Source organism: Leptodactylus fuscus, chromosome 4, assembly GCF_031893055.1.
Source record: "Leptodactylus fuscus isolate aLepFus1 chromosome 4, aLepFus1.hap2, whole genome shotgun sequence".
Taxonomy (NCBI): Eukaryota; Metazoa; Chordata; class Amphibia; order Anura; family Leptodactylidae; genus Leptodactylus; species Leptodactylus fuscus.
In genome coordinates this window covers 169,387,319-169,415,182 of record NC_134268.1, presented here as the reverse complement: position 1 = coordinate 169,415,182, position 27,864 = coordinate 169,387,319, and positions in this window count along the sequence as shown.

Sequence of the window (27,864 nt, the reverse complement as noted above, 5' to 3'; positions counted from 1 at the left end):
ACAGTGTTTTTTATGTTTCTTACCTCTCCGGGCCTCCGATCGTTATAATCGGGGGTCCGAAAAGACCCCCGAGTATAACAGTGCTTGTGGGGCCCGCGGTGTCACTTACCGATCCCGGCCCCTGCCAGGATCGATAAGTATATGGGGCCCGTTACCAGCTGGATTAATTCCAGCCGGTAACGACCTATTAAAAAAAAAAAAAAAAACGCAGCGGTAGCGGCTGTCACCGGGCCCCCTAATGTCCCGGGCCCTGTGGCAGCTGCTACTGCTGCTACCACGGTAGTTACGCCACTGGTATACAGGTATAGACAGCATATAGTGTGCACAGAAACCATTCACAGCATGCAGGCATAGATGGCATATACCAGGCACAGAAACCCCTTATGATGTACAGGTATAGAAAGCATATACCAGGCACTGAAATCTCTTACCCTTCAAACACATCTGCATTTGGTATTCTGTTTGGGGAGTCCGCATGGGGACCCCCCGAACAGAATACCAAACGCAACTGCAGGCAGTGTGCAGTAAAAGCACATGGACCCCGTAGACTATAATGGGGTCCGTATGCTTGCTGCGAGCTGCCCACATGAATCATATGGGCAGGAAAGTAGATTGTGAACTACATTCCTGTCTGCATGATCCCTGCAAAGATCTGGCGGCAAGCACACGGACCCCATTATAGTCTAAGGGGTCCATGTGCTTTCACTGGCACACCGCTTGCAGTTGCATTCAGTATTCTGTTCGGGAGGGTCCTCATGCAGACTCTCCTGGACGGAATACCAACGCTGATGTGAACGAGGCCTTACAGTGTATAGTTATGGAAAGCATATACTGAACATAGAATCCCCTTACAGTATACAGGTATAGACAACATATACCGGGCACAGAGACCCTTTACAGCATGGGGGTATAGATGACATATACCAGGCTCAGAAGCTCCTTATCATGTACAGGTATAGATGGCATATACAAGATACAGAAACCCTTTACAGTGTACAGGTATAGACAGCATATAGTGTGCAGAAACAGTGTACAGGTATAGACAGCATATAGTGTGCAGAAACAGTGTACATGTATAGACAGCATATAGTGTGCAGAGACCCTTTACAGTTTGCAGGCATAGATGGCATGTACCGGGCACAGAAAACTCGTATGATGTACAGGTATAGATGGCATTTACTGGCAGGGCCGCCATCAGGAATTTTGGGGCCCCATACAGCCTAAGTGTCTGCCCCCCCCCCCGCCGCCATTTTATAATTACCTTATTTTGCGACATACCAATTCTGTATCACATTTCCCTTTATTTAGCAGCATTACAAGGCTTAATCAGATTCTATTTGCAGGTAAAATCTGCTCCGTGTGACAGCGCCTATAGAGAGCCAACACCATTTATAAGAGCCCTCCTAATAAATCCTCAGGGCTTTTTCACATTGCGTTTTTGGCCTCCCTTGCCGGGATACGTTGGTAACCAGTCAGAATCAGCTGTCAACTTATCCCTGCACAAAGAACTGGCCATTAAAAAAAGGGGGCCTGCAGTTCTCCGTGCAGGGATAAGTGGGGAGCTGATTGTGACTGGTTACCAACGTATCCCGGCAAGGGAGGCCAAAAACGCAATGTGAACACTCCTTTAAAGTGAAAGTCCCACCCCCAAACAGGCTGCTATGCTAGTAGCATAGCAGCCTACATCATTATTAATACAAAGCACACATACCCGTGGAGGGATTGTGTGCTTTGTAGTTCTCCAGCTAAAAACTTATATATTATATATTATTGCTCCAGCTTCCTCTCCACAGTGCCGCACACCCGATGTCCCAACAATCCCCCTCCCCCCCCCGTCCACCCTCTAACATCTTTCCATTGCCCCCAGTACCCATATCTCCCAACTTTTGAAGAACCAAAAGAGGGACAAAATGTGTGGCGCACTTTGCGCGCCGCGGGAAATTTAGCCCCACCCACTGTTATGTTGACTCCGACAACTCATTAATTTTTCATGTGCCCTCACACTGTATAATCCTCCTACAGTCACCTGTAAACTATATGTCCCCCCTCCGTCTCTCCCCCAGCTTCATATACACCCTTCATCTGCCTCCAGATTCATGTCCCCTCCATCTCTGCCCCCAGATTCATGTCCCCCTTCCATCTCTGCCCCCAGATTCATGTCCCCCCTCCATCTCTGCCCCCAGATTCATGTCCCCCCTCCATCTCTGCCCCCAGATTCATGTCCCCCCAACTCTGCCCCCAGATTCATGTCCCCCCATCTCTGCCCCCAGATTCATGTCCCCCCCATCTCTGCCCCCAGATTCATGTCCCCCCATCTCTGCCCCCAGATTCATGCCCCCCCATCTCTGCCCCCAGATTCATGTCCCCCCATCTCTGCCCCCAGATTCATGTCCCCCCATCTCTGCCCCCAGATTCATGTCCCCCCATCTCTGCCCCCAGATTCATGTCTCCACAGCTCTGCCCCCAGATTCATGTCCCCCATCTCTGCCCCCAGATTCATGTCCCCACATCTCTGCCCCCAGATTCATGTGCCCCCCATCTCTGCCCCCAGATTCATGTCCCTTCCATCTCTGCCCCCAGATTCATGTCTCCACAGCTCTGCCCCCAGATTCATGCCTCCACAGCTCTGCCCCCAGATTCATGCCCCTCATCTCTGCCCCCAGATTCATGCCCCCATCTCTGCCCCCAGATTCATGTCCCCCCATCTCTGCCCCCAGATTCATGTCTCCACAGCTCTGCCCCCAGATTCATGTCCCCCCATCTCTGCCCCCAGATTCATGTCCCTCCATCTCTGCCCCCAGATTCATGTCCCTCCATCTCTGCCCCCAGATTCATGTCCCTCCATCTCTGCCCCCAGATTCATGCCCCCCATCTCTGCCCCGAGATTCATGCCCCCCATCTCTGCCCCCAGATTCATGCCCCCCATCTCTGCCCCCAGATTCATGTCCCCCCATCTCTGCCCCCAGATTCATGTCTCCACAGCTCTGCCCCCAGATTCATGTCCCCACATCTCTGCCCCCAGATTCATGCCTCCACAGCTCTGCCCCCAGATTCATGCCTCCACAGCTCTGCCCCCAGATTCATGCCCCTCATCTCTGCCCCCAGATTCATGCCCCCATCTCTGCCCCCAGATTCATGTCCCCCCTCCATCTCTGCCCCCAGATTCATGTCCCCCCTCCATCTCTGCCCCCAGATTCATGTCCCCCCTCCATCTCTGCCCCCAGATTCATGTCCCTCCATCTCTGCCCCCAGATTCATGTCCCTCCATCTCTGCCCCCAGATTCATGCCCCCCATCTCTGCCCCGAGATTCATGCCCCCCATCTCTGCCCCCAGATTCATGCCCCCCATCTCTGCCCCCAGATTCATGTCCCCCCATCTCTGCCCCCAGATTCATGTCTCCACAGCTCTGCCCCCAGATTCATGTCCCCACATCTCTGCCCCCAGATTCATGTCTCCACAGCTCTGCCCCCAGATTCATGCCCCCCATCTCTGCCCCGAGATTCATGCCCCCCATCTCTGCCCCCAGATTCATGTCCCTCCATCTCTGCCCCCAGTGTCATGCCGTCCTCTCCTTCATCTGCCCCCAGTTTCACGTTCCACATTAGACTTACCTTCTCCTTCGTTCCCCCGCTGCTCTCTCAGCACCTCTCTCTCTTACTGGCGCACAGTTGTAGACGCGATGTGACGTCATCACATCGCGTCTACACTGCCGGGTAGCCGGCGGCAGCGCTGAAGCGAGGAGCTGACCTGTGTTAGCTCCTCTCTTCGCTGCTGCCGCCGGTCTCGCCGACACACATGCGGCTGAAGCGAGGAGCTGACCTGTGTGAGCTGACCTGTGTCAGCTCCTCGCTTCAGCCGCATATGTGTCAGCGAGAGAGGCGGCAGCAGCTAAGAGAGGAGCTGACACAGGTCAGCTCCTTGCTTCAGCTTCGTATGTCTGCAACTCAGATCTGCGTCCTCTGGACGCAGATCTGAGTTGAAACAGCAGACATAGAATGACTGCTGCGGGCGCCAGGGGGCCGGCACACGGTGGCGGGCCAAAACCGGGCCCCCCCCCATTTTTAAATTTGGCCGGGCCCCTGACGCCAGTAGCAGTAGTACTGGCCTATCGGCGGCCCTGTTTACTGGGCATAGAGAGTACTCACAGCATGCAGGTATAGATTGTATATACTGGGCACAGAAAGTACTCACTGCATGCAGGTATAGATTGTATATACTGGGCACAGAAAGTACTCACTGCATGCAGGTATAGATTGTGTATACTGGGTACAGAAAACCCTTTACAGTGTACAAGTATAGGTGACATACTGTATATATAGTACAAGCTATTTGCTGGTTTTGCTTTCTTGACTGGAATTTTCTTTTAAGGTCCAAGTGTTCCTACTTATAATAAAGAGATGTTGGCGGCATTAGGAATCTCTGTCGGGATTCTTATATGAAACAGAAACTTGTCATGACTGAATGCTGAAAAAGAATTATTAGACCCAACAGTCCAGCAAATGGTTCACTTGGGAGGAAGGAACGTAGTCTTTAATATATCATTGTGACTGGCTTATTATGAAGTCATCTTTTGCTTAGAACATTTCTATCCTGCAACAAAATAAAGCATTTGTATAAAACCCTTTTCTGCATGTATTTATCTTTATTATTTTAATATTATAAGTTTAAGAAGACAATGGAGCATATTGGGAGAAAATCTGTTCCTTTTGAGACCTCTTTAAAGGGAGTCTGTCAGCAGTGAATTGGTTAATAAACTCATCCCAGTACCCTGTAGAGGTTCCATATATGCCTCTGTTATTCAGTTTTGGAACCCCATGTTCATGTAAACGGTTATTTCATTTATATGCAAATGAAGAGGAAAGTGCTTTTGGGGCGTGTCTTAGCTTGCTTGGGTCTAGATTCTTGGACAATCACTTTCTCCTAATTTACATACGAATAAGACAGCGATTTTCATGTCAATGGGGCGCCAAAGATGAATAACAAAGGCATATTTGAAAACCGTAGATTTACCTCTACAAGTTACTGTGACTAGGTTAATAACCAATTTCCTGCTGACAGGCTCCCTTTATATTAGTTGATCTCTTAGTATAATACCAAGGTACTGCCACTAGATGGCCACTGGATTATGAGTTCATATAGTTTGTCCCCTGGCAACACGAAAGAGGGGTATAAATCTGGTAGGATAATGTATATCTTACGCGATACGTCTCTAGAGTTTAGTTAAAATAGGACATGTCTGTATCTAGGCAATACTATACAAATCTTCAGGACATGATGATTTTTCAGTCTTTATTGTTTTATGTTTTTTCCCTGATCCTTTTGCAAGAGCCATAGCTTTTTTAGTTTCCCATTAACATGGCCATGTGAGGGTTTATTTTCTTAAAAATTTTATGGTAGGGGAAATAGATAGAAAATTAACATTAAAAATAACTTATGTGACTGGAAATCTAGAAAATTGTTACATATTATATGATCACCTGAAACCCACCTTCGAAGAGACCTACTTGTTTGAAATGGATTGGGTGGGTAGAGGCAGCTGTACTTGAAGATTATAGGGTGGAAACATTTTATGCAGTTGTACATACAGTATCTACACCACCAACTATAATCAACAGAGGATCCGAGATTTAATTTGTAACACTACTTGGTATCTGAGTAGAATGTTAATAAAATGGCAGCATGTTGGCTCAGTGGTTAGCACTGCAACCTTGCAGTGCTGAGTCCTGGGTTTGAATCCTGCCAAGGACAATATCTGCAAAGAGTTTGTATGTTCTCCCTGTATTTGCATGAGTTTCCTCCCACACTCCAAAGACATACTGATAGGGGAAAAAAGAATATTAGTAGAAGATTCAGCCTTGAACACAGAAGTGTTTTTACAACCTGGGGGTCACCAGATCGGACTTACCCTTCTCCCCCATTGTTGTCCTTTCACAGACCTCTCCCTTTTTTCTTGTCTTTTTTTTTCCTGGGTCAACTGATTCCTACTTTAGATAACTCCAAGATTACAATCAATGCTTTTGTTTGACACGTCTTACTTATAAATTTCTTAAAAATTTGAAAGATTTCTAAGAAAACCAAGTTAAAAAATAACTTATTTGCCACCAAAAATATTGGAAAGCTTGAACTGCAAACGTAGGATCAGTAAAGTGTAGGAAATGCAATGCTATGATTTATATTTTGATTAATTGGTGGTTAAAGTTGACCAAATATTTCAGGGAAAATGTTCCCTTTATAATATATAAGAATAAAAACATGGCGCCCTCACAAATATGACCAATATCTATAAGGTCTTGCACTTTGCAATTCTAGTGACAAGCTCTTACTGAAATTGTTACAACTGTATTTGGTGCAAAAAGTGACAAATATACTCCAATAAAAAACTTATTATCAGCTATCTTTTCTTATAGTAAAACTTGAGTAAAGATATAAAGGACACCAAGGAACTCCCAATACCTGTAAGCATTCTAAGACTAACCAGACTATAAAATATATAGGAGAAAATAAAATAAAAACACAGTTAAACAGCATTTTATTGAGGTATAATCAATAAAAGTTATTTAGTACAGGCAACAATTGCAAACCATATACTTTTTCTTCTGGATGTGACACATAAGTTTTGTCTTTGGTCTCTTATGTCTTTTTTATATAGGCAATTCCTTCTCTTAAAATTGTTACTAGGGCTGTAAATATGTTCAGAAAGTGTGAAGAAAATACATTTCACTTAATGTGTTCACAACAAGTTACGATTTAAGACTAAAGCGGAAAAACTAAAGTTTAGAGATGATGTTAAAGAAAAGTATTCATAAGCCCATTCCACCTTTGTGTCTAATATGTGAAAGCCTATGTGGCCTAGTTTATTAAGGGCCACTCTGTTACATATTATGGACTAATACATTTTTCTTTTGGAGAGATTTAAGCTTACATTAATTTAACCCTTTCATACCTATATCAAGTTTTGTTTTTGCACTTCCATTTTTCCATCTCCCCACTCCAAGAGCCATCATTTTTTCACTTTTAGTTCACAGAGTCATGATAATAATAATAATAATAAAAAATTTTATTTATATAGCGCCAACATTTTCCGCAACGCTGTACAATTTGTAGGGTTCAAATACAGACAGAAAGATACAATACAAAGAAAGTCATTTCACACAATGGGACTGAGGGCCCTGCTCGCAAGAGCTTGCAATCTATGAGGTAGAGGGGGTGATACAAGAGGTAGCAGGGGTGGCATTGCTTATGCAGAGGTCAGACACTTTTGTAATAGAGGTTACCGTCATTACACAAACATAAAATTTTATCAGCCGTCAACAGTCGTGTCCTTTAACATGCAGATGGAGCTTGGACCTATAAAGTTAGCATGAGATGACATCATATCATGTGGGGAAATGTGGGAGCGGGGACAGAGGAGGGTTACGTTAGAAATTGTGATAGGCCTGTCTGACAAGATGCGTCTTTAGTTTGCGTTTGAAGCTGTAGAAATTGGGAGTTAATCTGATTGTCCGGGGTAGAGCATTCCAGAGAAGTGGTGCAACTCAGGAGAAGTCTTGTATACGAGCATGGGAGGTTCCGATACTAAAGGATGTAAGTGTTAGGTCATTGAGTGAATGGAGAGCACGGGTTGGGCGGTTTATTGTTTGCGGGACAAATTTTACTTTGTAATGGCGCCATTTAATATTCTGTACAATGTACTGGGAAGCTGGGAAAAAAAATTCGGAATGAGGTGGAATTGGAAAAAAATACATTTGTGCCAGTTTCTTATAGGTTTAATTTTACAGCATACACTATGTGGTAAAAAAAATGGCATGTTACCAGTGTTCTGTCGGTCAGTATGATCACGGCGATACCAAATTTATATAGTATTTGGTTTTTTTTGTTTGTTTTTTTTGTAGATTGTGAGTCCCACATAAGGCTCACAATGTACATTTTTTCCCCCTATCAGTATGTCTTTTTGGAATGTGGGATGGAAATCCATGCAAACACGGGGAGAACATACAAACAAATTTATATAGTATTTGTAATGTTTTGATGCCTTTTAAAAAATGTAAAACTTTGCAAAAAAGAGAAAAATTTTAGTGTCGCCATGTTCTGATACCTGTAACTTTTTTATATTTGTGTGTATGGAGCTGAGTATGATGTCTTTTTATGTGGGACAAGATGGTGTTTTTATTTATACCAATTTAGGGAAGTTCTGATGGTTTGATCTCTTTTTACATTTTCCATTTTTTTTTATAGGAGGCAAAGTGTTGGCTATTTTGATTTTTTCCCTACTACCATGTTCACCATGTGGAATAAGTATTTTTATATTTTATTAGCTTGGACATTTTGGTGTGCGTGGATGCCTATAGTGTTTATGTTTATTATTGCATATTTATTTTTATATGTGATCGATAGAAATGGGTGATTTGAACTTTTATACATTTTGTGGGGTTTTTTATACTTTAAAAAAATAATTTCTTTTGCTTTTATTTTCAGGATCCCCAAGAACCTTGAACCCTAGGGGGTCTAGGGGGTCTGATCACCCATACTATTCACTGCAATACAATATATTACAGCAAATATATTACAATATATTACAGCAAATCGTAAAATACATTGCCTTCTATTACATGCTGCCTTTGGCACATAACGACAAGCCTGGGAGCCTTCAATAGGCTCCCAGTTGTCAGGGCAACTGATCGCTGCCCTCCGATGTCAATCTGGAGGGCGGCGATCATTCAAAGATGGGGGCACCCATGGAGGTTGCGCACTTTAGATGCCGTGGTCGCCTTTAACAGCTGCGTTCAGTGTTAGCATTGATCACAGCTATTAGCTGCGGGTCCTGGCTATAGTATACAGCTAGGATCCACCAGGTATGGATAGAGCTCAGCTCCTGTCTCCTATGACATAAATTAATGTGATTTTGCACAAAAGAGTTAAAAAATTTTGTTAACTGTTTTGTATAAATAATGGTAATTTCATTCTGTGGATGATTTTGATAATGACAATATTAAAATATTAAATTTATGTAGCTTTTTATGTAATTTTTTTTGTTTTGCCAGATTCTTAGTTTTCTATTGACATAGATTTATGATGACTTCATTTTTGCATAAAATTAACTTGGTACCCTTTTGAGGTACATATGACTTTTTGATTACTTTAAGGTTTTTATGGCATTTATAATGTGTTAATTTTATATTCATATGCAATGATACCACTTCAGTAGATTTTCAAAATGTTAATTGTTTTGATAATAAAACATTTTTATTGACTTAATTAAGATTTTTTTTATCGTAACACTTTTGTTAATTTTTTTACATCTTCTGTTAGGTGACTTGACTCTCAGATTGTTTGATCTTATATAAGCACCTTCCATGTGCAGCCACTTTCACATCAGTAGTGGGACCTGTAGGTTCAAAGACAAATTTGTGTTGTTCTTCTATTTACTTTTTGCTATCTTTTGTCCTTGTTTTGACAGTGTGGCTTGAGAAAGATGGCAGTTCTTTGAAATATTTTTCAAACATTTCACAACTAAGAGGAAACAAAACTAAATATCTGAGGTTTACTGCCAGGGAGTAAAGATATCTATTGTATGTTTTTGGAACTGTGATGGTGTCTGTGCCTTTGGCAGTAGGATACTCATTTAATGCTGAAAATTAACGGTAGATCCTATCCTAACCATTTCACCACTTAGGGTCAATGCAGACGGAGTATTTGGGTGTGGATTCTGACAAGGAATCCGCGTCAGAATCCACGCAGAAAAAAAGCCTCCCATTGACTTCAATGGGTTCCTTTTTTTGTGAGTGGAAGCAGTGGCGTAACTACCGCAGAGGCAGTGGAGGCAGCTGCCACAGGGCCTGGGCCATTAGGGGGCCCGGTGACAGCCGCTACCGCTGCGGTTTTTTTTTTTTAATAGGCTGTTTAATAGGCCATTACGGGCCCTATTTACTTACCAATCCTGGCTGGGCTGGGATCGGTAAATGACACCGCGGGCCCCACAAATACTATCATTATACTCGGGGGTCTTTGCATCTATAATGATCGGCGGACTGGGAGAAGTAAGGGAACATAAAAAACACTGTTACTTACCTCTCCACGATCCTGCCAGGCCTCCTTCCTAGTTGTCTGATGTCTCTGACGTCACATGAACCTGGCCTGCTTCCCGGGTCATGTGAAGTCCGACGTCATAGAAGAAGGATGGCAGTGGAGAAGACAGCGTAGGAGCCGGGGGACAGGTAAGAAACAATAATTTTTTATGTTTTTATTCTCCCGAGTCTCTGATTATTATACTCTGGGGTCTGAATAGTTGTTTATGGGTGTCCACTATGGTCTATAATACTGTGTGCAGGAGCCACTATGGTGGATAATACTGTGTGCAGGAGCCACTATGGGGGATAATACTGTGTGCAGGGGACACTATGTGGGATAATACAGTGTGCAGGAGCCACTATTGGGTATAATGCTGTGTGCAGGGGAAACTAAGGGACATAATACTGTGTGCAGGGGCCATTAATGGACATAATACTGTGTGCAGGGGCCACTAAGGGACATAATACTGTGTGCAGGGCTTACTAAGGGACATAATAGAGTGCAGAGGAGGGGTCTGTCGAGGTCTTTGGTGTTGGTGTCGGTTGGGGGGGGGGCATGTCAAAAGTTCACCACGGGGCCCCGCCATTCCTAGTTACGCCACTGATCGGAAGCGGTACCCACTGTCACTCATCTCTCCCCCTTGTAATGTGATCATGGCATGCTGATATTTTGCTCTCGGAAATGGAATTTTAATAATGACCCCCCCCCAGGTATACCATTTTGATCCACTCAATAGGGTCTGCTAGACGCTTTACCTGAATAGGCATTTCAATATGTAAGATGGCATATTCAATTCCACTACTGGGTCAGAAAAAAATGTAGAAAAAAAAAAGTTAAATAAAGTTAATCATCATGCTGTACAATGAGAAATATAGACAAAAATTGTGGAATTACTGTTTTTATTCCACCCCCCCCCACACACAATTGTTTTTTCAAAACATTATGTACAGTAAGTTTTCCAAAGTTGTGCCTTTAAAACATCATGTAAAAAACAAGCCATTGTGTTTTTTTTATTACACTACTGTATATAGAAATTTCCCCTTGAACAGGCTTCATCTCTAATCTGCTGTTATCCCTGAGCTAGGAATTGGAGACTGGCTGCTATAATGTCTTCCATACAGTACGCTGCACATGGAGAAAAGTTGAGATAGTGCTTTATAAATCTCTCCTGCTCACTCAGTAATATAATGGAGGACCTTACACAAAAGTAATGACCAGTATTGATGTGACTATAGCTCTGGAATGAGGTAGAAACTTACAGTTTAGCTGCATTAGCCTCTGTATTTTTACCTTCCTCTTCCTTCTCTCTCCATAGGCGTCTGCTGTATATACCGTATTGACCATTTAATGTGGATGTTACAATATTTTTCTTTCTATGTATATTACAGGAGGTCTTTTAGAATTTAAATTTTATGTCTTTTTCCAGCATGAATATCCTTGAGTATCCATGAGTCTGTCAACAGGACCACATAGTAAATAATAGTACAGTATATAGACCACACAACACTGTAGGGGATTTCACGGTGATTAAAATGATACCTTTGTTATGGGAATTAAGTTTTTTTAATGCAAAATAACTTGCAAATGTTACGGTCTGTTCATGCAGAGGTTTTTGGCAGCAGATTTTGATGCAGAATCCACCTCAAAATCCGCTGGCAAAAATGGCTCCCATTGACTTCAAATGGGAGCGGCTCACTTCTTTTTTTTGCTAGCTAGTACCGAAAAAAAGAAGTGAGATGACCCTTCTTGCCATAAATACCATGGCCGAATCAGCAGAGGCGCCCGTGGTGCGAGGCTCCCTCTCGATTAGGCCCATTCATTTGGGCCTAATCCAGAGCGGAATACACTGCACTAGGATCCCGTCGTGGCTAGCCACGCGTAATGTTCACACGCAGAATGGAAACTATGTCGCGTAAACATACTCTAACTTTGGGAGTAACTTTGCTTGCTAGCAACGGTAATAAGTAGGAATAATAGGGGATCTGCATCGAGAATTTGACTTGGTCTCCACGTGGTATAATGCTCCATTATTGGCCCTCCACACAGTATACTGTCCCTTTACAGGCTGTCATACAGTATGGGCCCCCTTTACAGGCCCCTATACTTTAAAGACCCAATTACAGCCCCATTTATTACCTTTGTGTAAGGGGAGGTTGGAATTCTCATTCCTCTGCCTTCTAATGCTGATTCTCTAACTCTCAGTCATGTTGGACCTGCGGCCTGAGTTTAGAGGAGTCATTGATGTCAGTGAGAATAAGAGTGGCAGCAGCAGGGGGGCAGATGAATGAGAATTCTGGCGTCCCCAAATGTCTTCCACAAAGGTGATAAATGGGGCTCTGGGACACTAGAGTGTATATTAGTAATAAATCTTATCCAGTATGGGGAATACACTGGTAAGCTTTATTATTTGCTGGATAACCCATTTAACTTGCACTATACAGATTCACAATTTAAAAAGTTATCTAACCGGTAACATTTTGCTTGATTGACTCTGATCATAGGTTTCCACTGGAAAAACCCTCTCCCTAAATATGCATTTCCTATATAATAGTTCTGTTTTAGAGATTGAGGAAATGAGGAATTTACTTTGCATTTCCAATCCGATAATTAAAATAAATCCTTTATAGACTTAAAATAGCTTAGTGCTGAAAATACGCAGTTCTTTATTAGGACCGGCAAACAATTACTATTTAAATATGGAAATTGCTGGAAAAACTCCAGTGCGGCTCTCATCATTGCCGAGATATTTTATAGAGCAGGGTGTAAAAATAACACACCAAAATAGCAAATGCATTATATAACAATGGAGCTGCTCATTAATGTGAATAGGATAAAGAAAGCAATTAAAACTTTGACAATGCTTGGATCACATTTCTGCGATACACAACTCCAGACATGCCTTAGCATTATCAAATTATAGTCACTTTGAAGGGGCAGTGACCCCATGTAGGAAAGACTGGAATAGTAATTTTGCTGTAAAGAATTAACAAGGAAAAATATTTAGACATGAAAGATGACGATGTGTATCCTTTGTGTATACATTAGTATATACAAAGTCCATCCTAGAAGGGAGATCCAACTTTGGAGCTAATTTAAAGGTTTTTTTCAGGCAAAAACAATAATTTTTCAAAAAAGGTCTATTAGGGCTATTAATAGGTTACTAATTGCACCCAAATACCTTTAGCTCCTGGCATCTTCTGCCTTTGTTTACATGGGTATCTTCCTGTTCTGTTTTCCTACAGCTACCATAATGCCTTTCGCTTTACTGAGATCTGACTCACACCATCTCTCTCTCTCACTCACTCCCTTACCCTCCTTTTCTCACTCACCCCCCCTCCCTGTTTTCCTAGCTAGCTGACCACTACTAGCCCTTACTAAATAACCCAAACCTCTCAACCCTTGTACATGTCTTCCTGTCAAGATCTTCTGGGCACAAGATGTCACTTGTCCTCTATTGCACCTGTACAATAGAGCTGGCATCTCCTCTGCTTCCGCATGCTGGCATTTCACTATGTTGCACACATACTGAAGAAGGCAGTGCTTCCAGTAGCCGACAAGACATCTTTGTTGGTGAGTAGAGATGGGTGTGTGCCAGTGTCCCACTGCACTGTGCATGCCGGTGTTCCAGCACTATTGTGCATGCGCAGAGAAATGGGCAAAGAACAGGAGGTGGCCCTCTGAAGGAGACATATTGGGTCTGGATCTCAGAAGAGGAAATGGTGACTATTCCTTTACTTCCGGGGATACCAGTTGGTGGGTGTCACTGCACACTGTCGCTCTGCCCAATCAGTCAGTGTCAGACTGTGTAGAAACAAACCCATTTGAAGTATATGATTATTGCATTGCATTGTAGTTACATATACTATATATGTTCTTAAAAGACAGATACACTTTAGTATCTTATGCCACAGACAATACAGATAGCTTCTATGTTTGGTATAATAGCGAGCTTCAGGCTAAAAAAAGCTGTGGAAATATAAGTATTCCCTGTGTATTGAAAACAGCCCCATTGACTATCCAAGTACTTATATGAATAACATAGAGCAAGCTTGTTACATTGCTTTCATAGCGCATACAGGCAGGTACTTGTCACATTTCTTTGAATAGAAGAAATAGTCATCTTAAAGAGCATAAAACTGTCAATTATCTTTAATGGCAATAGCTTATTTTATGTATTATCAGGTTTCTTCTTTGTAACTCGGGGAAAATACAAATTGAGTAAGACCTCCAATTACAAAGCCCATTTCTTGCCAACTGTGTGCTGGATTGTCATTTACAGTTTAGGGTTTTGAGAAAATTGACCTTAGAGAAAACAAATTCTTCAAGTCTTCTGCTGACTTCTCATACCTGTCTTAGCATTACATTTGTTTTGCACTTGGAATAGTAAATAAAGTATTTCCCAAAGTTTCTTTTATTACTTCTTTGACCTACATTGAAGTATCAAGTATGTACAAAGGTTAACCCGACAAGATGTACAGAGGGTAAACCAAGTACCCTCAGTTGCAACTAAATGACTTCCAAGTTTCATGTCATGTTTGCCTGTTTTTTAAACAGACTGCCCTGCAACGTGACTGATCAGATTTTGATTTATTTGTACCATACACATAAATGTGGAACTGCACTGTTTATGCTTAAACGGGTTTTATTAAAGATTTTTCAATAAAATACAGAACGAACAGAAGAAATACAGTCGAGCAACAATGCAGGAGCATACAAATCAGCGGGCAGGGAAGCCAAAACCAAATACAGCCCAACAAGAGAAGGAAAAGGGAAACAAGAGAGGGACACAGAACAAACAAACAAGCACGAGACAAATACGGAGAAACAACAAGTAAGACAAGAAAAGCAAGGAAAAGAGGGAGAAAGAAAATAGACGGCCAAGTGACACTCAAGCGAAGGCAGAAGAGAAGGCAGATGATTCCTGGAACATAACCCAGGGACGCCATCGAAGTTCAAACTGGGGATAAGCGGGAGAGTCTTCCGCCACCAAAGTCTCCATCCGCTGAATAAGAAGGAACTCCTGGAGGAACTCAAGCATGGAGGGGGGAGTAGGGCTGTGCCAGCGTCTAGGAATGACAGCCCTGGCGGCCGTGAGAAAGTGCCCCAGAAGGTCCTTCTTAATCTCCGACAGACGGCCAGGGATGACCGACAGAAGTGCCAGCTGAGGAGAAACAGCCACCGAGCGCCCACTGACCCTGGAATACAAAGAAAACACCGCATCCCAGAAGGGGCGCAGAACGTCACAATCCCACCAAATGTGCAGCATAGTACCCCTAGCGGAACCACAGCGCCAACATGAGTCCGAAACAGCAGGAAAGATCCTATGAAGAAGCACTGGACACCTATACCACCGGGACAGAATCTTATAATTCCTTTCCTGAGCACTACACGGGAGGGCCATCTTGTGAGAGAGCAGGAAGGACCTGTCCCAATCCGCAGACGACAGACTCACAGGAAGATCGGCATTCCAGGCGGCAACGTATGAGGGGAGTTCCGCAGTGACATCCGAGAGGAGCAAGTCGTACAACAGTGAAAGGGCTCGAGGAGGGGAGGACCGACGCCCGACATAGGATTCCAAAGCCAAGGCAGGAGAAGAGAGGCGAGAAGTGAGCGAGAACCGCTGCAGAAAGGATTGAAGCTGGGCATACTCCAACCATGAGAGGCGCAAGTCGGGGTGAGAACTACATAGCTGGGCAAAAGGAAGGAGCGGAGAATCGCCCGCCACCTCCTGAAGACAAGTACAATCCAATCTGTCCCAACAAAGGAACCGATCAACCGAACAGCCAGGGGGGAACATAGGATTGTCAAAGAGGGGAGTCAGCGGGCCCGGAACACGGGCCAAACGGCCAGAGGAACAAACCGAATCCCACACTTTCAGGAAATGCGAAGGGAGGATGTAAAGGCCAGGGGATTTGGGACGAAAGTGCGGTGGAATCCAGGGCCAAGAGGACAGCGAGGACGAAATCAGGTCAAATTCAATGGAGACCCACTGCTTATCACGGCGACGGAACTGCCAATCAAACAAACGAAGCAAGACCGAGGCCCGATAGTAAAGGCGCACATCCGGGAGGCCAACGCCTCCCCTGTACTTGCGCCGGACAAGGGTACTAAACCCAAGTCTGCTCCGGGAGGAACCCCACACAAACTTCCCAAACAGAGACTGTACCCGAGCTAAGAAAGCACGTGGGAGAGGGATGGGAAGGGACTGGAATAAGTACAGGAACCGAGGGAGGACATCCATCTTAAGGGCATGAATTCGGCTAAACCAGGAGGGGAGACGGGCGCCATAAGGACGTAGATCAGCAGCAATGGAGTCCAGAAGCGGGATATAGTTAAGCTGGAACAGGGAAGAAGGATCAGGGGAAATGTGAATCCCCAAGTATGTGAAGGAGGAAGGTTGCCACCTAAAAGGGAAAGACTGCGCCAGGAATTCAGCCTCGGGAGAGGGAAGCGAAACATTAAGGGCCTCACTCTTGGACAAGTTGACCTTAAAGTTACTAAGGGCACCGAATCGGGAAAATTCACGCAAGACCGCAGGAAACGATACCCGCGGTTCCGAGACGTACAGTAAAAGGTCATCCGCATATAGAGCCGCCTTGACCATACGGGATCCTAATTGAATACCATGAACATCGGGGCAACAACGCAGAGCAACCGCCAGATGTTCCATCACCAAAGCAAAAAGCAACGGCGAGAGGGGGCAACCTTGGCGGGTACCGTTCCGGACCGGAAAAGGATCTGAAATTACGCCATTCACCCGAACACGCGCCGACGCAGCCCCATAGAGAGCCAAGATCTTGCCCAAAAATCCCGAGCCAACCCCGATCTGTGCGAGAGTCTCCCTAAGAAATCCCCAGTGAATGCGATCGAACGCCTTTTCGGCGTCAAGCGAAAGCAAACAAAGAGGAACCCCAGAGGAGCGGGCAACCGAGACGGCCAGAACAGTTTTGCAAACATTATCTCGCTCCTCCCGACCCGGGATAAAGCCAACCTGATCACTGTGAACCAAAGCGGGCATGAAAGGAGAAAGACGGTTAGCCAACAATTTCGCATACAATTTCACATCAATGTTGATTAAGGAGATAGGCCGGTAACTCCCCGGACATACAGGATCTTTACCAGGCTTAGGAATCACAGTGATCAGAGCAGACAGGGATTGCGCGGAGAACGGAGACGATTCCCCCACACTATTAAACACCCGCGCCAAATCCGGGGAAAGGAGAGAACTGAAACATTTAAAAAAACGAGCAGTGAACCCGTCGGGACCCGGCGCCTTACCCGCAGGCGTGGACTGGATTACCGCGGCAACTTCCTCTAATGAGAACGGCGTCTCAAGAGCTTCCGCGTCGTCACAAGAGAGGGAAGGGAGAGCAGTGTCAGAGACATACTGACGGATCTTATCTCTAAGCACGGACGGATCCAAATCCGCGTATTGACCGTGAATATTGTACAAGTCTGAGTAGAATGAGCGGAACCCCGCGGCAATGTCAGAGGGATTGTGAACGAGACCACCCGAATCCGCACGCAGACGCGGAACGTACGCAGGGGAATCGCGCGGATGAAGACGACGAGCCAACGACCGACCACATTTATCAGCAAACTCATAATAATATTTTTTAACGCGGTCCCGGAACACTGCACTGTTTATATGGTTTTATTTTGCAGATTGATTGATTGATGCAATGGTAGCCTGTAGTGGTCTGAAGACTGGAAAAATTGGCCCATGTAGAAGGTGGTGGTATTTCATCAGTCCATGTGATAGCGCTGAGTAGTCTGTTAGACTGCAGGGCTGTAGAAATAGTCAACCTGGTTGAGCAAGTACTGGTTGGACAAGTAGGACTATACTTAAATCCAGGGAAGGCTTTAAGCAATTCAGGGTCTGTTGGTAGATTGAGGTTGATCCATGTTTAATTGAGGATGATCCATCTCCATAGACTTCTATTGTGAACAATTCTTTGCTCTTTAGACTCCCTAAATATAAAATGGCTGTCTTAAGCAGAGATTTCAGAGTGGATGTCAGTTTATTTTTTTACTCAATGCTGCAAAACATCACTGCTAACCACTGAGCCACTGAAAATATATTTTGCAAAGTTTACTATATTTGTTTGTACCTTATAAAATGATGAAATGTTGGTGTGAGACTGTATGAATAACATATCCTAGGTATAGTCTAAATAAGATAAGCAGGTTCCTGACAAAGATAGTTATACAGTACATCTCTTCAATGTTCTATTCATTTGTTTTTCTTGCCTCATTAAGAAATTGTAGTCTTTATTGCAATCGTCCTACACACAGAAGATATTATGAGTTCCAAAATCTGAGCAAAATTGGCTCTTCTGATAAATCTTGGGGCCCCTTGCTATGTCAGAGCCGGTGCTCAGTCTGATAATCTGACGGCCAGCCCTACCCTTGCCATCAGGACATGTGAGGAGTTTGACAACAGCTTGTAAGGCAGACACTACTAAATATGATTTGGCAATACTCAACTCACCTTATTTTTGATTGGTTATGTGTTTCAGTATTTTACAATGTATTTAAGCTTATATGACATAACTTATGTTATCTGAAACTTTGTCATTATACGGTAGGTGCAGAAAACTCTGTATATGTACAGCCAGCATTTCTTTTCTTTTCTTTTAACTGTGAAAGTCAAGACCTTTCAACTGCAAAGTCAGAACCGAGTTAACTTGGTCTCGTTCCAGACTAAAAAATAATTATGATGGCGCTGAGATTTTCACCGTCTAAAAATAGCCTGGCTGCACATCTTATTAAAGCCCTGCCAGAGTGGATGTTGTTATTATTATATAGAGGTGGCCCAGATCACTTTATACTTCAATACATCATTCACAAGCACTATATATATGTAAAGTTGAACTGCATCCAAGTAAAGACAGGAGAAACTTGTTTCAGCTGACGTACTGACTGTAGTCAAAGTCAGCGAAAACTTTCTCAACTTCATACCAACAAGACCATCATGGGATAAATAAATAACCAAACTGTCAATCATATACAGAGCAGACTTGGCAGGTCTGATTATTTATATATGTAGTATTTTTTAGCTATGTAAAAGCCATTTTAAACATAGATTTGTTTTTGTGTAAGGGATTTTGGAATGCAATTCAGCCATTTGTGAGTTATTTTGGCCTTCTATTCAGGTTGGATGATGCCAATAGACACCCTACGTTATAACAGTCTGCCCTGGTTTACCACTAATTTTACAGATTTTTAGTTAGAAAATGAGAAACAATAAAGATGTGAATTAATAATAATAACTATATAATGCTTTTCATTGCAGTCTCCAGCATTACCGTAGCTGCCTTGGGGTTATGTTTGACTCAAAACTTTTCTTCACCCCCCAAATCCAGTCACTCACATGTCATCTCCATCTCAAAAACATCTCCAGAACCCACCCTTTCCTTACTGTGAAAATATTAAAGACACTTAATGTCGCTCTGATTCACTCGTGCCTCGACTACTGTAACTCCATATTAATTGTCTTCCCCTTACTAAACTCTCCCCGCTACAATCTATTCTGAAAATGCAGCGGCCAGGCTCATCTATCAGTCTAAATGCTACAGAGATGCCGCTGCTCTGTGCTAGTCGCTACATTGGCTGCCTATTCATTACAGAATTCAATATAAACTTATCACCCTCATCCACAAGGCTCTCCATAATGCTGCACCTCCCTACATTTCCTCCCTCATATCTGTTTATCGCCAAACCCATGCTCTTCATTTTGCCAATGATCTAAGAATTACATCCTCTATTATCAGAACCTTCCACGCTCGGATGCAAGACTTCTCCCGAGTTGCACCACTTCTCTGGAATGCTCAACTCTGGATAATCATATTAACTCACAACTTCTACAGCTTCAAGCGCATCCTAAAGACGCATCTCTTCAGACAGGCCTATCACAATTCCTAATATAAATCCTTCCATAATTACGCTTCTGATAACCCTCCACTGTTCACGGTCCCACATTAACCCATAGGAGATAATGACTTATTGGACTGTAACCTTAAATATCTGGGCACCACCTGCACATAAAAGGACACAACTGGTGACGGCTCATACAGCTTTATATGTGTAATGAAAGTAACCTCTGGATCACTGTTTTTGTAGTGGTAACTCCTATGCCATTCCTGCTACCTCTTGTGTTAGCCGTCTACTACATAGATTGTAACCTCTTGCGAGTAGGGCCTTCAATCCCATTGTGCCAATTGGTTTATTATTCTGTAATGTCTACTTTTGTCCATAATTTAACCCTACGATCTGTAAAGTGCTGCAGAATATGTTGGTGCTATATAAATAAAATATATTATTATTTAACCCTTTACAAGAAGGGGCTCCCTGTCAGCCCATTAACGTCAAATAAAATGAATTAATGATTCATTTCCTCAGAAGTATATTAAAGGCTCCTGCCAAACCTGCCATAGGATTAAGCCAGTATTGCCTAATAAATTACTTTTTAGCGATTAAGCTGAAAAATAATGCTTTTCAATTCTATGTATTCCTGAGCATTTCTGGCAACCAAGAGATTTCAACTAAATCCCTTAACACACAACTGATTTTCCTTCAAGAATGTCGGTCCACATGTATGCTGGGATTTCCAGAGAGGACAAATAGGTAAATTTAATGCTAATAAATGTAAAATAATGAATTAGATCAGTAATGTATCACCGGTTATCCTGTATCTCCCACAGATAACAATAGAATGTGACTTCCCTTAACCCTAAACCTTGCACCTGCCATGATTATCCATCATATAGATTAGCTATAACTGTCTCTCATGTTAACCCTTTAAGGGCACACAGCAGTTTGTCTGTTAATGCTCAGCAACTTTTTTTTCATATTTTTCACTGCCTCCAAAAATTCATAACTTTTTTTATTTTGTTGTCGACATAGCTAGTTGTTGATTAACTTTTATTAATGTTTTGAAAAGGTGTAGCCATTTTTCCTACATGAGCCCTCTACTTTACCTCAGAATCAGGGGTAACCCAGGCCTATGTGCTACCTGTGAAAAACTATAGAAAGGCACCCGCCCAAAATGAAATACCCAACCTGGTTATTTTTGGTTACGTGATGCGCCCCCCCCCCCAATGAAAACTGTAGGGCATGCCCCCATTTGCAGATTAATGAATCCCCCATTTGGCCTCCACATATGACACCTTCTTTTTGGCCCCTGAAATAGTTTATGCCCCCCCCCCCTTTTTTAGCACCAGAAAAGTTATACAACCACTTTTAGAAGCCACACAGTCTCTGTGCACAGGTCAGTTCTCATACACATGCAGTGCAATGCATATCGTTGCGGCTTTCCGCTCCGGATTAGGCCCAAATGAATGGGCCTAGTCAGGAGCATGCTGTCGCGAGGTGGATGCCGCAGCTGAATCAGCTGCGGATTCTGCCTGAAGAAAGGGCAGCTCGGAAAAAAGAATGCTAGCAGTCTACATAGACCATCAGTGTGAGGGGGCGGATTATGATGTGGATTCCGCGCCAAAATCTGCCCCTCTTGCCCCATGTGAACAGGGCCTTAGCTTACAGATTTTTGCACCAACCCTCATATACATGCATGGTCAGCCAAATGTACATATATTTGGAATAGGGAGAATGGAGAAACTGTTGCTAGACACTTCTGATACTGGCTTATTCTATCTAAGAACAAAAGGATTAGGCATTGAAATTCAATTTACCCAATCCTTCTGACAACCAAACATCTGTCTGGAGATTATACAGGAGGCCTATACACTTAAAGGAGTTTTCCCATCTTACTGTTTCAGCAGCTTTGCCTGCAGTCTATTCTTCTCACTTCCTGTATTTCTCCCCCCCCCCTTCTTGCTGAACGTGCTTGATAAAGATCACAACACTTCTGCAGGTCAGATAATATGCAGATGTTTGTACAGAATGGAGATAACAGACTCAGCTTTATCAGCAAACTGCAATTAGTTGAACAAGTGTCCTGCTGGCAAGATCAGTGAGTGACGTCACTTGTTCTATTTATCTGTGGTTATAGCAACGCTGTGTAAACAATGGGAGGAATAAGGTCACATATCGGGCAAACAAAGCAGAATTTCTAAAGCAATATATTTGTGAAAAGTCTTCAATTTACATAAGCTATCAGCATAGATAGCATCCTTGAGATGGGACAACCCCTTTAAAAAAGTTGACAAATCCTGCCAGAATAGGTGAGTTTGGCCGATTATGTGCTAAGTCAGAGGTGGAACTATTCTAGAGGGCCATGTGCGCCGTGGCAAATTTAATTCCATCCACTTCTATTTTGACTCCGCCCATTCTTAATCATCTTTTCATGTGCCCCCATAAAGTATAATCCTCCTACAGTCACCCGTACATTATATGCTCCGACATTATAATGTTCCCTCCCAACTGCCCCACAGTATTAAGTCCCTCTCCTGGTGCTCCAGTTTAAACTGGTGGAAGCTAGAGGGAGACATTAAACTCGGGCAGCTGGAAGCAACAATTAAACTGTAGGGGTAGCTGGAGGGAGACATTAAACTGGGGGCAACTAGAGGCAGACAGGTCCCCCTCCAGCTACCTGCATGGTTTAATGCCTCCTCCAGTTGTCCCCAGTTTAATGTCCCCCAGTTTAAGTGCCTCCTTCATCTACCCCAGTTTCATGTCTCCCCCTCCATTTCTCTACCAGTTTCATATCCCAATTCATCTGCCCCATTTCATGTCCCCCCTCCATCTCTCCCCCAGTTTCATGTCCCCCCTCCATCTCTCCCCCAGTTTCATGTCCCCCCCTCCATCTCTGCCCCAGTATAACATTCCCCCTCCATATCTGCCCCAAGTATAACATTCCCCTTCCATCTCTGCCTCTAGGTTACTGAGACACAGACACACTCTCCACCCTGCATCTCACATTCCCCCTCCCTCCCCTCTCAGTACCTTAGGACGCACACCACATGTCTCCATCTTCTTGCACTGTCCTGCTGGCACTAAGACACGCCTCCCTAGACACGCCTCCCTAGACACGCCTCCCTTGTCAAGCTATGTGGGCTGAATCAGTCAGGGGGCCGGATATGGCCCGCGGGCCATACATTGCCCAGGTTTGTGCTAAGGTATAACAGGACCTGTCAAATTGTAGGATACCATTGTGACTGTAGTTGTTTAAAAAAACAATGTTTCAGCTCTTTAGACTTTTAATAGCCATTTATTGTTATATCACAAATGAATATGGCCATACAGTAGCGGCACCTGGAACAAAAATGAGTATTTAATAAAAGAAAAATTGATACGGCGTGAAAATTCATGTCAGTAAAAGGATTGGGCATATAATGAATATACTATAGCGAATGTGTGGAATTCTATAATAAAAGACAAGGCTGTGTATTTTATATAACTAGATGACATCTGCTTGAGTTCTGTGAATGATGTGCAATTTAGAAACGGGAACACAATTGTCAGATAAAATAGATGTCATATCGAACACATGTCAACCTTTACCAAATAATCTTGGCAGTATTCCTGTGTCTAGAAACTTTAGAAGAAAGAGTCAAAAAGCCTTGCGTCAAATCCTGCCATTCACGCATGACTTTGTTTCGGTGAAATATACAGTCAAGTGCACATCTCAAGGTAACTTTAAACTTATTTCCTAAAACCAATAGTTCTCATTTAGCATATCAAACAGAAAATGCCTCCACATTTTAAAGCGCCGGTTCAGAGACATCAGTCAGCCTGTTCAAAGAATGTAGTTTTCTTTTATCATATTCCCTCTAGAGAATTACAAAAAAGATTAGTTAGGGAAACTTTCCAGCAAAATTACAACGAAAGGTGACATCAACAGAATGGAGGAAACCGTGTCAAATTAGTTATGAAAACAAACATTGCACAACAATTTGTAAAACAAAATTTTCTATTACATATCTTAGATGTTCAAATGTTAGGTTTGATCTTGGATATGTAACAGTGAGTATGAGGTTACAGTGAATCACAGAAAAGAAAATCTATCAAAAACTGCAAAAAAAAGGCAACATTTTTTCACTGTATTTTGACTGCTGAAACTTTTAGTTTTTTGGGAAAGATTCAGTATAACTTGTATTTTATTCCTTTAAATCCCTTTGTTTAGGAGTCCAGTGGGCAGAGTGGAATGGTCATTGACAGACTCCCCAAGTGTGCATGCAGAGGTAGCAGTCAGTCACTGCCCATAAAACTCCCAAGCCCAGATTAATAGTTATAATAAGAAACATATACAGTCCTATGAAAAAGTTTGGGCACCCCTATTAATCTTAATCATTTTTAGTTCTAAATATTTTGGTATTTGCAACAGCCATTTCAGTTTGATATATCTAATAACTGATGGACACAGTAATATTTCAGGATTGAAATGAGGTTTATTGTACTAACAGAAAATGTGCAATATGCATTAAACCAAAATTTGACCGGTGCAAAAGTATGGGCACCTCAACAGAAAAGTGACATTAATATTTAGTAGATCCTCCTTTTGCAAAGATAACAGCCTCTAGTCGCTTCCTGTAGCTTTTAATCAGTTCCTGGATCCTGGATAAAGGTATTTTGGACAAACAATTCAAGTTCAGTTAAGTTAGATGGTCGCCGAGCATGGACAGCCCGCTTCAAATCATCCCACAGATGTTCAATGATATTCAGGTCTGGGGACTGGGATGGCCATTCCAGAACATTGTAATTGTTCCTCTGCATGAATGCCTGAGTTGATTTGGAGCGGTATTTTGGATCATTGTCTTGCTGAAATATCCATCCCCGGCGTAACTTCAACTTCGTCACTGATTCTTGAACATTATTCTCAAGAATCTGCTGATACTGAGTGGAATCCATGCGACTCTCAACTTTAACAAGATTCCCGATGCCGGCATTGGCCACACAGCCCCAAAGCATGATGGAACCTCCACCAAATTTTACAGTGGGTAGCATGTGTTTTTCTTGGAATGCTGTTTCTTTTTGGACGCCATGCATAACGCCTTTTTTTTATAACCAAACAACTCAATTTTTGTTTCCAAAATGAAGCTGCCTTGTCCAAATGAGCTTTTTCATACCTCAGGCAACTCTATTTGTGGCGTACGTGCAGAAACGGCTTCTTTCTCATCACTCTCCCATACAGCTTCTATTTGTGCAAAGTGCGCTGTATAGTTGACCGATGCACAGTGACACCATCTGCAGCAAGATGATGCTGCAGCTCTTTGGAGGTGGTCTGTGGATTGTCCTTGACTGTTCTCACCATTCTTCTTCTCTGCCTTTCTGATATTTTTCTTGGCCTGCCACTTCTGGGTTTAACAAGAACTGTCCCTGTGGTCTTCCATTTCCTTACTATGTTCCTCACAGTGGAAACTGACAGGTTAAATCTCTGAGACAACGTTTTGTATCCTTCCCCTGAACAACTATGTTGAACAATCTTTGTTTTCAGATCATTTGAGAGCGGGCTGTCCATGTTCGGCGACCATCAAACTTAACTGAACTTGAATTGTTTTGTAGAAAGAAATGGTCCAAAATACCTTCATCCAGGATCCAGGAACTGATTAAAAGCTACAGGAAGCGACTAGAGGCTGTTATCTTTGCAAAAGGAGGATGTACTAAATATTAATGTCACTTTTCTGTTGAGGTGCCCATATTTTTGCACCGGTCAAATTTTGGTTTAATGCATATTGCGCATTTTCTGTTAGTACAATAAACCTCATTTCAATCCTGAAATATTACTGTGTCCATCAGTTATTAGATATATCAAACTGAAATGGCTGTTGCAAACACCAAAATATTTAGAACTAAAAATGATTAAGATTAATAGGGGTGCCCAAACTTTTTCATAGGACTGTACATAACATATTCATATAGTGGTTATCCTTATACGTACTGACCATATATATTAATGAAAAGAAATAATATTAATAGAAATAAAATTGTGAAATAAAAACCTTTAAAATAAAATGAATAAAAGTTCTAAATCACTCCTTTCCTTAGAATACATATAAAAGTAGAAAATTACTGTGAAGCACATACACATTAGGTATCCCTGTGTCTGAAAGTGCCCGGTCTACTGAATATAGGGGATCTGCAGTGCTCCTATTCCGTTGGGAAGGGGTTAATAGAAGCACTGTAGATACCCTATATTCAGCCAGGCTTAATTCCAAGAGGGGGGAAAAAACCCAGTCCTCAAGCTCAGGGAAGGGACAGACGGACAACCACAACACCCCCTCCCCTTCCCCAGCACCCAGCAACTACTGCACCCAAAAACTCCGATTTTAATTTTTAAAATTTTCCAGTAGCTGCTGCATCCCCCCCCCCCCTCGGCTTATACTCGAGTCAATAAGTTTCTCAGTTTTTTGTGGTAAAATTAGGGACCTCGGATTATATTCGGGTTGGCTTATACTTGAGTATATACGGTACTTTATTTTTTTTTAACCTGCTTTTCATACAAAACAGGCTCTAAATGTTTACCTCGCTCTATCTAAACAATGACGAATCTGTTCCCTACACATTGGGACACATAAACTAGAACTGTAAAACTTTAAGACTAAACAGTCTTAAATTGCACCAGATTTTCCAAGGTGTCTGATGCAGTTTGTAAATCTGGCACATTTTAGACTATCTATTCTAGCTTTACTTCACTTATTGGTTGGCTTACTTTCCAACAAAATTTTGGTGCGCTGTCCAGTTTTTTGGCAAATTATGTTGTACACAGTTTTGCATATTAAGCCCTGGCTCTTTTCAATAAGACCCACCCATGCGTACATGCGTACAGCATGTTCACCAGTTTTTTGGTGCAAATTATTCCAGAATTTTGTCCAAAAAACTGATAAAAATCCAGCACCCAGGATTAAGAGGCTTACTGTCTTGAAACGTGTAAGCTAAGTCTTACCCAAGGATTCCTAATTATTATGTAATTTCCAACATGAAGTAAGGGTTATGTTTTACCCATATCCAAGAGCGTACTATTTGCATCAGATTGTTGGACACTGATTCCTGTATGAGATCTTTGGACGTCTGAGTGGGCTGTCTTAGTTATGTGTTTTTGGTTATATATGTCAGAAATTGTGTACAGAGTTAAAGACAGTGTGAGCTTTATCTGAAACAATTCATGAAACGTCCTCATAACACATCAGAACCAGAACCACTGTCCTAGGTAGTACAAAACTATTGATATAGTTGGTTGAAGTAAATTTCCTACCCTTTGCACTCCGTCATTCCCTGTGGCAGGTTCCGTTTACTAATTATTATTAGATATGTCATTAAAACCAATAAGACTAGGTTCACATTTGTGTCGGTCTGTCTGTCATTAAGATCCAACCGGGGGACCCGAACAACAGAAATCTGGAACGCTGTTTTAGCGGTTACATTCGGACACCAGCGGACCCTATTTACTATAATGAGGTCTAATGGCTGTCCGTTGAGTGTTCCCTGTTTCAAAACTGGAATTGGCGGAGAGAAAAGTTCTCACATGACTGCTGAGGTAAATCAATAGTTTCAATGGTTGCTGGAGAAGGACTTGTGATATCACTCACATGTGTCACAGGTGGGGTGCAGGGCTTCCAGGACAGAGGCATGGTGTGTGACTGGATGGGCTTTCGCTGCCGACCCTAGATTGTTGAGGACAGGTGTATATTTATATGTTACACCCACCCAGGTCCCTTCTTTTGTTCAATTCCTGGACAATCCCTTTAAGCTGAGGCTGGATGTATGTATGGAATCCTTTCAATGTGGGTCAGTGATGTATCTCAGTCAGGTGGATTCAGTGCTAAGTAGTTCACATGCACAGTGGTAGTCAAGCCTAATTTTCTAACTTCGGGGGGAGGGGATGCCAGAATCGGCCC